This window comes from Canis lupus, chromosome 1 (genome assembly GCF_003254725.2).
Source record: "Canis lupus dingo isolate Sandy chromosome 1, ASM325472v2, whole genome shotgun sequence".
Lineage (NCBI taxonomy): Eukaryota > Metazoa > Chordata > Mammalia > Carnivora > Canidae > Canis > Canis lupus.
The window spans coordinates 96,033,910-96,048,402 of NC_064243.1; positions in this window are offsets into that span (position 1 = coordinate 96,033,910).

A 14,493-nucleotide genomic window follows, 5' to 3' on the forward strand; every position below is an offset into this window, starting at 1 on the left:
GCGTCGAATAATTAACAAAGTAAGGCCGGCTCACAGGACGGCTCGCGGCTTAGCAGGTGTGCTGAGCTTCGGGGATGGGAACCAAGCGAGGAGACGTGAATGGGAAGGAGATCGTGGTGTCCAGGAGAAAAAACCAATAGGCCCGGTGGGCTGCATGGCTGAGTGCAAATTCTGCATGCAGATGCCAGGCCTGAAGAGTTGGAAGCCCAACAGGCTTGACTGAGCGGTGCTGAGTGCGAATTTTCCTTTTATCTTGCCTTTATCGTGAAATATGAAACTTGGCCAGGAAAGGGTGCAGAGCTGAGATCACGTATCGGCGTGTAAATACCCGCGTGGCCCGTCCCCAGGTCCAGGAGGCCCATGCAGCCACTCCCCGTGGACCTCCCCCGCTTCTGTCCCTGCCCCTGAAAGTAACTATTATCCTGACTTTGATGGGAATCACTCTCTTGCTTTCCTTTAACAATGGGATGCTGTGGCTGGGTTTCGTTGGGCCCGATTTTTATCTTAATAATAAAGCCCGCAGTGAGGACTCTTCGGTAGCTGGCTTGCTCAATTTAGCTGCAGAGCCTTTCTTTTCCTTCCTTCCCTAGTGATGCACCTCACAAATGGATCTGCATCTTTGAAGTACTTTTATTTCCACTTCGGGGCTGTGACGAAGACCCCAACAAGGAGTATGGTTGCGTAGACCACGTTGATGTGTGTTTCATGTGGTTCTGCTGGTAACGCACCGAGGGGTAAACGTGCCGGTTCCCACAGGGTCCGTGCCCTTGGCTTTTTTTTTTTTTTTTTTTTTTTGTCCTTGGCTTTCATAAACGTCCAAAGCAGACGACGGATGGGAGGCCATCCCTTGGCTCTGAGAGCTGTCACCAGAGCCTTGTGCTGTCCATGTTGGCCACTGCTCGCATGCCGGTTCCGTAAGCACCTGCTCATAGACACGCTGTGCATGTACAGGCTGTTGCTCAGGCTCCTGTTTGATCGTCATTTTCTTCCTTAATTCGTAGGGAACCCTTCTCTACACTGGGAAAGGGCCCTGGGCAAGGTCGACGTGCCACAGACAGATACCTCCTTGCCCCTCCTGGCTTATTGTCTCTTCCCTTCTTGCCAGCGTCTCTCGGTGACCAGAGGGTCTGACCAGGCTCGTACAACGATTTATCGAGTCTTCTCTGCAGATAGTGCTGTTTGCATCTTGTTGGATTCGTCTTTCTCTGTCCCATATCCAAGATCCTCTAATAGTTTTGTCGAAGAGCTTTATTGTTTTGCCTTTCATGTTTGGATCTGTGATGTGCGGGCCCTGCGGGGGGGAAGCCAGCGCCCGGTTTTCCTGTTTTCCAGGTGGCTCTCCGGCTGCCCCCAAACACACCCGCTGGGAAGACTTTTCTTCCACTCAGGCCAGCGTTTCCCGGGCTTCCTATTCTGTTCTTGCCTTGACACCAGCTACTACTCTGGGGTGTGGGGAGTGCTGCCGGCTGCGACGCGGGGAAGGGCCCCCAGGCAAGGGCGCCGAGCTGAGCTCACCTGTGGGGTCCTGCTCTTCCCTGGGATCTGGCACCGCAGGTCTCGGCTGTACTGTCAGGTCTCTGGCACCCTTAGGCCCACGTCTCCGTGTTGTGCCCAGGTTTTCTCCTGCCCCCAGCGGCAGCTCTGTTTCCCATGACCCAGTTCATCACAGCTGGAAGCAGAAGTCGGCTGGCTCGGTTTTCAATGCGTCAGGATGACCTTTGAATCCGGGAGGAGAAAGCGGGGGCCCTGGCCAGGCCAGCGTGAGGCTTCTCACTGGGGCACACGCCCGCCATGGGTTCAGGGAGTGTGTTCGCGCTGGGGGTGCCGTACATACCCCTGGGGTTTAGCACTAGGAGGGAGAGGCTGGGCCTGGTGGCGGTGGAGGCCCAGCCTAGCGGAGGGAAGGCCGGGGGCCTGTGGCGGGGTGTTCACCAGGCGGCAGGCCCTCCAAAGCCTGTTAGCTTATGTGACACAAGCTGAATTCAAAATAGCTTCGATGACACATGGAGGGATTTTCTCACATAGCTCGAATTCTGGAGTTGGGGTGGTTCCAGAGGTGATTGCTTCATGTCCTGGTGCTGCCAAGCACATGGGGTCCATCCATCTCCCCCTGCTTATTGAGCTCCATGCAAGCTGCCACCCGGTCCACAGCCAGTGAGGGGGTGGATGGGGACAGGGGAGACACTGCCCCTTCCTCAGTGTCTCTGCGGCCAGGACAGCCTTCCTCTGAGGCCACCAGAAGATACTCCTCCTGCCTTTCTGACAGAATGATCTGGAATGTCCATGCCTGACCCAACTCCTGGAAGGGCTGGATTGAGACTCATTCTCTGGGTCTGAGGTGTGCCCACCAGCCTCCCCCCAATACCTGCCGGGCTCCTGGGAAGTAGGGGAGGGGGGTGGGTCAGAAGGGCACAAGTTTGGATAGGACAAGAGGGAAGGAGAGGCCGCACAGGCTGGGGGTGAGAGCCCCGAGGGCAGGGAAGGGCAGGACGGTTGGGGAGGAACAGAGGAAGGATGCCCGTGGAAGATTCAGGAGGCTGAGCGCAGCCACCGAGCAAGAGGCAGAGCATCAGAGGCACTTGGCCCTTGGGCCAGGTGCCCTTAGCATGGCCTCCCCTCCCTACCTGCTTTCATCACCTGGAACATTCCACCAGGTGCCCAGACTGACGTGAGTCCTGGCCTACACCAAGCTTGAGGGTCTCCTTGTCACTCAGCCTTTTCAGATGCACCCATTCATCAGAGATGACAGCGACCCCGAAGCATGGGTATGTTTGGGCCCAGGAGACCGTTTGCACCCGAGTCTGGGCACAGATGTTCCTGGGTGTGGCGTCCGGGACAAGCTAAGCCTCCTGCAGGGCTGACCAGCATGAGCTTTGGTCTTCTAGCAAGTTGGGGTCCTTCCCAAGCCCATGGGGTCTTCATCCTGGCAGCACAGGTCCAGGCAGGCTCAGGATTCAGTGGCGCCCTGGAACGGATGGAGGTGTAGGGCTGCGGCTCTGCTTCATGAGGGGCTGGGGCAGATCTTCGGGACCTGGGTGGAACTTGTCCTCTGGAGTCTAGCCGGCTGGACCAATGGGAGTCACGGTCCACACACTCCTCACCCAGGCCATCAGCTTGGTGTCCGTTTTCTCCCTTTAGCCCAGCACATAGAACGCCTGGCATTAGAGACCCAGAGCTCAGCCTGTCGCGCTGACCTCACGAACTGGACAGACTTTCCAATGTTCACATTCTAGGACCTTCTGCAGAGCTTGGTATTCAAGAGTGCAGACCAAGGCCCTACAAACTTATACTGTAAAAGTCTGGGTAGAAATAATTTAGACATCAAAGGTCAAATGCTCTGCATTTCAGCTACTCAGCCCCGTGAAGTTACAGCATGAAAATGGTCACAGAGAAATGTGAGTGAACAAGTGCTCATAGGGGCCCTGGGAGGCTCAGCGGTTGAGCATCTGCCTTCGGCTCAGGTCATGACCCTGGGGTCCCGGGATCGAGTCTCACATTGGGCTCCCAACAGAGAGTCTGCTTCCCCCTCTGCCTGTGTCTCTGCCTCTCTCTCTGTGTCTCTCATGAATAAATAAATAAAATCTGAAAAGAAAGAGAGAAAGAAAAGAAAAAAAGAAAGAAAGAAAGAAAGAAAGAAAGAAAGAAAGAAAGAAAGAAAGAAAGAAAGAAAAAGAAAGAATAAAAAGAAAGATTTTAAAGATTTTATTTGTGGTTTGATAGTCCCTTTGTTTTTAGTGCTGAGTAATATTCCATTGTTCATATATACCACGTTTATTTACCCATTCACCTGCTGAAGGACATCTTGATTGTTTTTAAGTTTTGACAATTATAAATAAAGCTGCTATAAACATCTGTGTATAGAAAAAAAAGAAAGAAAGAAAGAAGGAAAGAGAAAGAAAGAAAGAAAAAGTGAGCATAAACCTTAATTAACAACGGCAGGCATGGGGGCAGCCCGGGTGCCTCAGCGGTTTAGTGCTGCCTTCAGCTCAGGGAGTGACCCTGAAGACCCGGGATTGAGTCCCAGGTTGGGCTCCCTGCATAGAGCCTGCTTCTCCCTCTGCCTGTGCCTGTGCCTCTCTCTCTCTCTCTCACGAATAAATAAATAAAATCTTAAAAAAAAAAAAAAGAAGAAAAAACAACAACAACGGCAGGCAGAGAGCTGGATTCAGCCCACAGGCTGTAGCTCACCAGCTCCTGCTCTGTGCCAATAGGTAATACTATTTTCTACGGGAGAAAAATGTTGGGGAAACTGTGCTGAATTGTTCTTGTGTCTTAATTCACTATTTAAAAAAAAGATTTTATTTATTTATTCATGAGAGACACACAGAGAGAGGCAGAGACATAGGCAGAGGGAGAAGCAGGTCCCCTGTGGGGGGGAGCCCCATGTGGGACTCAATCCCAGGACCCTGGGGTCATGACCTGAGCCGAAGGCAGACGCTCAACTGCTGAGCCACCCAGGTGCCCCTTAATTCACTATTTGATCTAAACACTGGTTCATGAGATTTTTACTTCCATTTTTAGTAAACATGATGCATTACATCTTAATCTCTTTCTAGTTGGCCAACAAAGGGGAAAGGCAGCCTCAATCTTCCTCCCCACCATATGAAACACCTGCTCTTCGGGTCCAGTTTGCTGCCTACGTTAAGTGCACCAGAAATTTCCAATGGAATGACACCATGGGTTGGCCAGACTGAGGTAGCTCTTTCTGTTCCTATTTGTACGATCTCTGAGAGGACTGTGGGCCTTCCTATTTGTCACCCACTATCTTCCTATCCGCCTGGCCTTGCAGTTTTCCCTGGCACCCAGAGCCGGAGCTCCTACACGGTTCTGAGGTGTGGTAAGGGTGCCGACTGAGCGTCACTGAAGTAGAACAAAAAGCCCGCCTGTACCATCTGCGGTGGAGAATTATATTATGTTTGAGCCAGAAGCACCATACTGCTCGTGTGGCAACAACATTTAAATCAAAGCTGGATGTTTTCGCTCAATGAGAAACACCCTCTGCCTCTCCCGGCCTGTGGTCGGTCAACATTTGAGTGGATTCAAGTCGCTGCCATAAGTAGAGGTGAAGAGGTGAAGAAGGGGAAAATACTTAGCCCTCAGCTGCTTGACCAAGAAAGGGCGGGGGACAGGCTTGTGCTGGGAAGGGCAGAGTGAGATTAGGGGTCAGTAAACTCACGTCTCGGTTTGAGCCCTGGGACCCAAGTCACTCAGTGTTCTCTGAGCCTCTCTTTGCTGTAAAATGTGCATGTGAGGGATCGATGGTGAAGTTGGCCCCAACTGCCCCTCCCTTGGCTGTACCTACGCCCTGGCTGGTATGACTTTTCAGCTCTGGCCCTGAGAGGTAGAGCCCATCTCCCTGCAAACTGCACGGGGGAGGGGGGTTGGGGCATGTGGCTGGCTCTGGTCCACACAGTGCCACAGCACGACAGGGAGCCATCTGGGAGGCCGGGCCCTGGAGGGCTGGTCCCCTTGTTCACCTCTGCTCCATTATCATTGCCCGAGAGCCGGCCTGGGCCAGCCTGCTAGGAGAGGAGCTGAGGTGCGTGGCTGGCAGCTCATGGGGCCCCCCCAGCACTCTGCCCAGTGGCCCACAGCTTTCCACAGATACAAAGGAGAGAGCAAGTGCTGTGACCACCCGGCCACTCCCAGCCTTCGATGCCAACCAGCTCAACCCTGAGCTAAATAGATGCTGTTTGCAGCTAGTAGAGTCTGGGATGCTTTGCTCTTCAACAATAGCTAGCTTATGCTTGCTCTGTCTCATAGATGTCGTGAAGGTCAAACAAAGCCTTGTTTATTAGAATCCTTTGTGCATGATAAATGGCGCACAGGTACAAGCTTTTTCACCAACCCCGCAAGTTTTGATCAGTATCAAGATGGAGCAACATAAACAGCCCCTTCATTCTGCTCCCCTTTCTGCTCCAACACATGGAAGAGCTGTTTTTTTTTTCTCATCTGAATACTTTGGACAACCTCTCGCCTCCCTCAATCCCTCAACCAGCACTCACTGGCCAGCTGCCATGTGCCAGGCGCTGTTTCAGGTGCTGAGTATATGGGAGCGGGTGGGACAGTGAGGGAAATAAATCAATGTATACAATGAAAGTATTAGAAAGGCTATGGAGAAGACAAGCATGGGGAGGAGCAATCAAGTAATTGAGCATCTAGAAGGGGATAGTGTAGGAAGGAGGTGGCAATGAGACCATGAGAACCAATGGATGAAAGAAGCCTGATAGATGGTCTTTCTCATCACAAGCTTGGAACTGCCAAGCCCCTCAGGGTCCGGTGCTTTGATAACGAGCTGGTGGGCATGTTATTTGTTCACCATTTAATTTTACTGGTGGTATCTCGCCAATGCCTGACATCACTGTATTGCTTATCTGGAAATAAAGAGGCTTAGATGTGTATTAATGATGTATTGCTGTGCCAATGTTACCCCAAAACTTAGTGGAATAAAATGTAAATGGTATAAATAGTTGGTGGCTCGGTTGGGCTCCCTGCTCAGTGGAGAGTCTGCTTCTCTCTCCCTCTGCTCCTCCCCCTGCTCGTGCTCTCTCTCACTCTTATTCTCTCCCTCAAATAAATAAATAAAATCTTTATAAATAAATGAATAAAATGCAAATGTCATTTATGATCTCATACAGTGTCTGCAGGTCAGGAATTTGGGAGCAGTGTGGCTGGTTCTAATTTCCCTCTTGTCATTGTGGTCAGGTGTTGGCTGGGACTGCAGTCATCTGAAGGATCAAGCAGGGCCAGAGGCTGCCCTCCTGAAGTGGCGGGATCCCCGGTTCCTCCCCCATGGACCTCTCCACATGGCTGCTTGAGGGTCTTCTTGACACGGTGGCCAGCAGCCCAGAGCAGGAGGTTTGAGAGACCGGGGAGGAAGCTGGTACATCCTTCCTGAGTGGCCTTGCATGTCACACACCATATACACACCAGCCATGATTCATCACAGGACTAGTGGATGACAGGAGGACAGGGTCTTGGGGATTCGCTACCAGAGTAAAGTCTCATTTCTCTAAAAAAGCAAATGACATCGGTTACTGCTGGGGGCAGGTGGATGTAAGTCAGATCACTCATGTCTCATGCAGTTCCTCTCGTCAGAGGAGGTGTGCAACCTAAGTGTCTGGCTCCTTGTCTGTATATGGGTGACATGAGAATCAGGTTCACAGCTTGATAAGGGCCCCTTTCTCTCCCTCCTCTTAGCTGTCTCCTAGCTGCTTGGTGGCATGCACTGGGGCAGTTGTTAAAGAGGGTACTTGGATTATCAGAGACTTTGCCTGCTACCCTTTGAGTAAGTACACGCTGGAGACAACTCTGCTCAGGATGACACCACGTCCAGTGCAGAGGCAAGCAGACCTGCTGACCTGGCGTCCACCTGTGCCCCACTCCTGGTGTTTGCTGTTTAAAAGTTAATGCCCACTGCAAAGTGGGTGCTTCTTGCGGTTCATCTTTGGCGAACCCCCTCACCCCACAATCCTCTGTGTGTGGCCCAAACCATGTACTGATGAGCCTCCAGACAGGTGTATAGAAGATGCACATCCTCGTGGGCAGCCCCCTGAAAATGCACTTGGGACTCTAATCCACATGGGGCAGCTAGCTCTGATTTTTGGCAAGTTTCAGATATGTTTACAAGTTAGATGTCAGCAACATAATTTGGTTTAAATTATTTTCATTTTTTTCTGAAAATCAGCTTTATGTTTCAGAAGTAGGGAGCCACTGAGGCTGCTGGTCTTCTGTGTTCTGCAAACAGGAAACAGTTCAGGGTAATGTGATGAGTTGATGCATCCTTGGATGGGGTGCTCACTGGATATGCTTCTCTATAGCAGTTTGTCAGTCAAGCTCCCCATACCAGAGGCTGGATTTCAAATACCTGGCCTTGGCCCATGTAAACGAGGTGGAAAAATGCATCCTTTTCTCCAAGTCAGCAATACCAGAATGGGCCAATTTCAGTGGAATGGGACTCTGGGGTGGATAACTAAACTTTAGGGGTGTCAGCTGCCCTCTGGCAAGCTCCCCCACCCCTCAGCCCCAACAGCTTTCCTCCCCATGGCCTCATGAAGCTACAGCAGGGGACCTACAAGGTCTCGCTGGCACTTTGGGTTTCCTAATGAATTGGTTGTGGTGACATGGCTTCCAACAAAAGTTCGGATTATGCATCCCTATCACATTTTAATGTTCTCAGCAAATATATTCATGAATCTAAGGATAAGCTATCTGATCTGGGGGCCATGCCTTCTTAATTTATTTAATTATACAGTTGAACTCATTGTCCAAAGTGGGCGCAATTATGCCTAAGTTGTCCCTCAGCTCACGGGTTGGGTAACAGGTGCTTCTATGCCATAGGTATGGGACCTGTAGGCTCATTACAGCGGGCAGGAATCCTCATCATATGTGGTGGTCAGGGACACTCTGCTCCCTCTTTTCTTCAGATATTATTTAACTTGGAAGCTCCCTCTTGTGGAGTATTTTGCACATGGGAGTTCCCTGTTACAAGGCCAGTGGGTGTTTGCTGTGTGGCATGTTGCCAGGGCTCCTGTGACAAAGGACTGTAGAAGGGCAGCTAAAACAAGAGGAACTCATTTTCGGGCCCTTCTGGAGGCTGCAAGTCTGAGATTGAGGGGTTGGCAGGGTCAGTATCTTCTAAGGGTTGGAGAGAAGCATCTGAGCCAGGCTCTCTCACTGGCTTGCAGAAGGCTGTCTTCTCCTGGTGTCTTCACATGCCTGTTTCTCTGTGTCCACATCTCTTCTTCTTAAAGGACACCAGTCATAATGGATTAGAGCCTATTTTATTGAGCCTCATTTAATTTTAATTATCCCATTAAATGTCCTGTGTCCAAATACAGTTACAGTCTGAAATTCTGGGGGTGAGGACTTCAACATGTATATTTCTGGAGGACACAATTCAGCCCATAACACGCTGCACATTGTGGTCCAGCACTGTTTTGGGAACCATAGAGGGTGTCTTCCAGGATGCAGATAGTAGGACCATTGCACCTGTGTGATGTGGCTTCTGATGGGGTCTGTAGCTAGGTTATTGTAGCACGAGGAAGAGAGGGACTTGTGTAGATCTCGGGAATACGAACAGAGGATGCTGTGGAGGTGAAACCTTTGCAGCCATGAGAATTGCCCCAACACTTGTTAAAGCCCAGACTTCTAGGCTCACCCCCAAAGTTTCTGCTTCAGGAGGTTTGGGAGAGGCCCGAGAATTTTAATTTCTTTCTAGTTCTCGACATTGCTGCTAATCGTACTGGTGATACTGGTGCCTTGGCTTGAGAAGCCTGGGACCATCCTTCCCAGGGACCCTGGGAGGCCCCAGTAGAGTAGTCATGGCAAGAGGGGGGGTCTTACACAGGGGAAAGCAGTGGATTTTCTTCCCCTTGGGGTATTTACTTCACAGTTAAAAATCTTGTTAGCATTGTTGGGCAGGAAAGATGCAATGAGATAGGTCCAGGAGGTGGGTGTCCCTGAGCTGAGCATGTTTCAGGCACAGCCCATTGAGACCTACAGTGGCATCTGTGGCTCAGTCCTAGTGGGTTGTAAGCTTCACTTTCATTGTTAAGGGCCCTTGGCCTGAGCTGGGAGATTTATGGGTTCCAGATCCCTGGTGGAAGGAGTACAAGGTGAACCCCACTTGGTACTTCCCCTCAGGTTCCACCTAGCTCCACAACTGCTGGATGCAAAGATTTTGGGAAAATATCATCCCCACTGAACTTAGGGTTTCTCTCCAAGTGTAGCTAATAATACTGACAGAATTATTCATAATTTCTTTCTACTGTCTGCTAGCCCTTGAGGGGGTCAGTCCAGAGAAGTGGCTAATGAACTTTCTGCCTGATTTTGCCAGAATGTTGTCAAGCAGGTGCACTGTTCCTATCAGTGCCAGACCTAGCAGTGCCCATGCAAAGTGTCACCACCATTGAGCTTCACTTGTGGGGTGCAGGTCCTGGTCTGAGGCAAGAGAAGACAGTGTCCACCCAGGACCCTCAGGCACTAAGCACTGGCCCTTCCTCTGCTTTTTTGTTGTTGTTATTTTCCAGGCATTCAACTGATTAGATGTGGCCCACCCACACTGGGGAGGACGATCTGCTCTACAGAGCCCACTAATTCAAATGCTAATCTCTTCCTGAAACACCCTGGCAGATGCACCTGGAATCACATTTCATCCTGGCATCCTGTACGAGGTCAAGGTGACACATAAAATGAATATCACCAGGACTTTTCTTTCCTTCCATAGCTCAATCTCGGGGCCCCACCCATGTTCTGGGGGCTCGGAAACATTTCAGACTGCACGGGATTATTGAAAAATGCGGACCATGTTTTGGGCACCCCCGAGAGCATCTCCCATGGGGTAAGCAGTGTGAGGGCAGCTTAAGTGTCTTCATGAACCCTTGAATGTCAGGCTCTTTCAAGTGATTATTATTATTTAAAAAATATTTTATTTATTTCTTCATGAGAGACATGCAGAGAGAGGCAAAGACACAGGCAGAGGGAAAAGCAAGCTCCTGCAGGGAGCCAGATGTGGGACTTGATCCCAGGACCCCAGGATCATGGCCTGAGCCGAAGGCAGACGTTCAACCACTGAGCCACCCAGGCGTCCCTCAGGTGTTTATTTCTTCAGGTTAACATGCTCTTGTCTTGCAGAGGAAAGCTTTGGCTGTGGATGCTGTTGTCTGAAAGTGGGCTTCCCAGTGGGAAGTCAGAGTCTGCCTGTGGCTCTTCCTTCTTTGGTAAGTTCCTTCTGCAGTCACCATAGTCCTGGAGAACCTGTCTGGCAGGCAGAGGCAGGGACAGGAGATGCGGGGAAGGAAAGGCCACCTAGTAATACAAGCACGTGCTCTCCCTGCAGGAGGCTGGGGCTGGGGACGCTTCTGCCACCTGGAAGGGGAGCACCTTCGAATGTACAGCCAGCACTCTGCCCCCCTCATTCCCCTTATGTATTTCGTGTTTTTATGAAGCTCCAATCCTGTGCACTATCTAATTGATAAAGTGCAACCTGGCTGGTTTTCTCCTCTCTGATGGGTCTACACGTCACAATGCATGTCACTCTAGAAAGGATTTCTGCACTGCCCCCCCCCAATCCTTGTGTTTCCGCTTTCACCCCATTTACTTCCTCTTCTGATAATGCTTTTAATGATGGGAGCTTGAATGGTTTCTCCAGATTCTTCCGTTCTTACGTGGTGGGTGGTCTGACGCTGCTTCAGTTGCTAGACTAAAGCCGGTATCCTTCTGCTGCTTTTCCTCGGAGGCCTTCCATCCGCTAGGTTTAGAAGGAAAGAGGCTTTCCAATCCTCCTGCGGCACCACCACCCTGCCCCTTAGCTCTCACTGTTGGCTTGGAAGTCAGAAACATACTCCAAACATGTTATTTTTCAGTCTGAAAACATAGCTCTCTAGAGTTGATCATTTTGTACTCTGGCTTGGGGTCAGCGGAGAAAAACAGTGGTGTCGCAGAGACAGGAGCCACGGTGGTTGTGAGTGACGGGAGGAGGCTTGGACAAGACGGGCACTGACCCGAGGACAGCAAGCCCACGCCCGCAAGAGGACAGCGGGACTCCTGCGTGAGAATGGGGCACATCCTGGGAATAGATCAGACCTGGCCGTGCCCCTGAGACTGCATGGCCCTTGGAGTCGGGAGTGAATCACGTCCTGAAATTCAACCAGATTTCCAGCTGGAGGCCAGGTGAACCCGCGAACATGAACTCCCTCCCTCGTTAAACACATCCATTGACTTTTGGGTTTGCTGGGTGAATTGACAAAATGGTGCTCTCTCGGGCTGGGGTGGGGGGGGAATAACCTGCCCTGGAGCCTGCGAATACCACATAATAGCATGTGGCTAATGTGCGTTCGACAGCAGTAGTAATAGAGGGTTCTGTTAGCACCAGACCAAGAATACACCGGCTCGGAATGGGAGTTCTCCCCCGTGAAAGCCTCCTGGGACTGCCTGCCTCTGAGCGCGCCGCCCGGGCTTTATCCTCCTCCTGCACTGACAACCGGTCACTTGTGGGACTGGATTGGCTGGTTCCTTCCGTTCTGGAGACAATATTAGCCATTTCAATGTGAAAGTACCCTTGAAACTGCCAGCCGTCGCCCGGCGGAGGAGTCCACACACGAGCGCCACCATCAGAGGAATGCACCGCCCACCGGAGCGAGCCCCAGGGACAGCGAGGACACGGTGCCCTACAAGTGCCTGGCAACAACAGATGGGGATCCTGCGGGCGCCATCCGAACCCGAGGAGCTGGGAGACGAGAGTGAGGTGCAAGCTGCATGATTCCACTCACAGGAAGTCAGGGGAGACCGTGTCCCGCTGTTAGAAGTCAGGGTGAGGGTGACCCGGGCGCGGTCATGTGGCCAGGCGGTGGCCTTCTGCGGGGCTGCAGCGTGGGATAAGCAGCACCGAGCGAGCCCCAACCACCTGAGAGCTTGGGAAATGTGTCTTAGATTTAAAAATAGGAAAAAGCGAGGGCTGGCTCTGTCGGGGTGGGGGGGGGGGTGGTAAGCAAAGCAGAGCCGGAGAGGCCTTGGCCAGACACCACCTTCCTCCGCGCAGCCCTGCTTCTCTCCGGCCTGGGCTCTGGGCGGTGCCTCCTTCCCGCGGCTGCACGCGATGTGCTTGTGATACAGGAGAGCTCGGTTCTCGTCCCACGGAGGCGAAGACTGAGTCTCACGGGCGACAGCGAGCGATCAGAGCCGTAGAGGTTTACGGAGCAGAGATACAGAGAAAGCTCTCAGAAGTGAGAGGGGCCGGACAGGGCTGCCACTGGGGGCTTTTAGGGTCTGTCTTTTATAGGAAACTGACCAGGGAACTTGGTGAATTTCTTGTCCATATCAGGGTGGATTGTAAATATCATGTCTACATTTAGAACAAACATGGTGACCTTGGAACCATCATAATAACAAACAGGATGTTCTGGTAAATATCAAGGGCCAGGACCAGGTGTTCCCTTCACTCTGGTTAGTCTCTCCCCATATGCTATTTTGCTATAGCCAGGGTTTCCCTGAGCCTAGTCAGGGAGCCCATGGCCTTGAGATTCTTGGGCCATCTGGGTGTGAGCCGGGACTGCTGATAACCCCTTAATGACATATTTCTGTGATTACTTAGTAACCATTAAAGGGGGAGACTCCCTCACATTTTGGAGCTAGGGAGCCAGGTTTGTTTTTTTCTGTTTTTACTGACTTATCTTTGTCTTCTTGGGATGGGTAGCCCTTCTCTTTCCCTGCCTAGCCCTGTCTGCCCCTAACTCATTCCTATATCACTTGGGGACAGGCAGGGATGGCCAGCGTACACTGAGGTGGTGTCTCTGATTGCCCCCAAAGTGGGGTCATGGCTTTGAGGTCCCCAACACAAGGGGTATTTCCAACAGGATGACCCCAGATTGTCCAGAGCAATGAGCACCCCCAAGAGCATCTTGGCACTTGAAGCGGAAGATCCAGGGTTCTTCTAGAATGTATGTTACTGTACAAAGAGAGCAGCATGTGAGAGGAAACGGAGGCATGAGGAGAAGCCCTGATCCCACGGCTCAGGGAGGAGAGACCTGGGGGTGGGAAATAAAGCTGGAAGCCAACCAGAGCCCAGGAAACAGGTTTCCTGCTGCAAACTTTTGAGGTTTATATTCCAGTATTTGCTATTATTAGTAGTGGTGGTAGTAATAGTAAGTAGTAGTAGTTTGGTTCATGCAAAACTGATCCTCTTAAGAGGAAGCAATTCAATTTCCCTCTCAGAAACCCTTAAAAAAGAACCATGCTCCCCCGATAAAAGAAGACAAACCAATTCAAAACTCTCACTTCCTCATCCCTCTGCCGAATCTCAAGTAGCTTAAAGGAAAGGAAAAGAAAAAAAAAACCCACCAAGACACACAGACCTATTTTAAGAATAGCAGGTATTTGCACATTGGTGCTTTGACTTATTTCTAGATCAGAAACGGGACGGCAGGTCCATGATCCCACCCCACCTGGCGCTCGCTCTGCACGGTGGCTGAGAAAAAACAGCTGTGGGTCCAGCAGAAAGGGCTGTTTCATCCTTCTCATGAATAAAATGCCAAGAATTGACTAATTTATAACATCTACGTTGATGCTATATCCAGAGGCCAAGACTGGAGCTTAGCCCAGTCTTTTCTGGAAACGATCCCTTTGCAATCAGGAGGTCCACTTAAGGAAAATAAATGTGTGACTCGGCCCCCGGTGACATGCATCACCACTGCTATGTGTGACCTCCTTTGCTGAGACTTTATCTGGGAACCATGGACGGGAGTTCTGTTCCCATCCAGAGTGCGAGGGTGTATGAGTCCCTTTCTAGAATCAGAATGCCAGAATGAGTGTGTAGGATGGGATTTCATGGACGCTCAAGTCTGGGGATTCCCCACAAGGAATCGAACAGTATTGGATCTGTTGATCTGTCAACTGCACAGGGACAGGGTCACGGGCCCAGCAACCGTGCCACCAGGGTTGGCACCGGCCCTGCCCTCCTACACATTGACTTACAGTGCTTCCACAGATATGCTT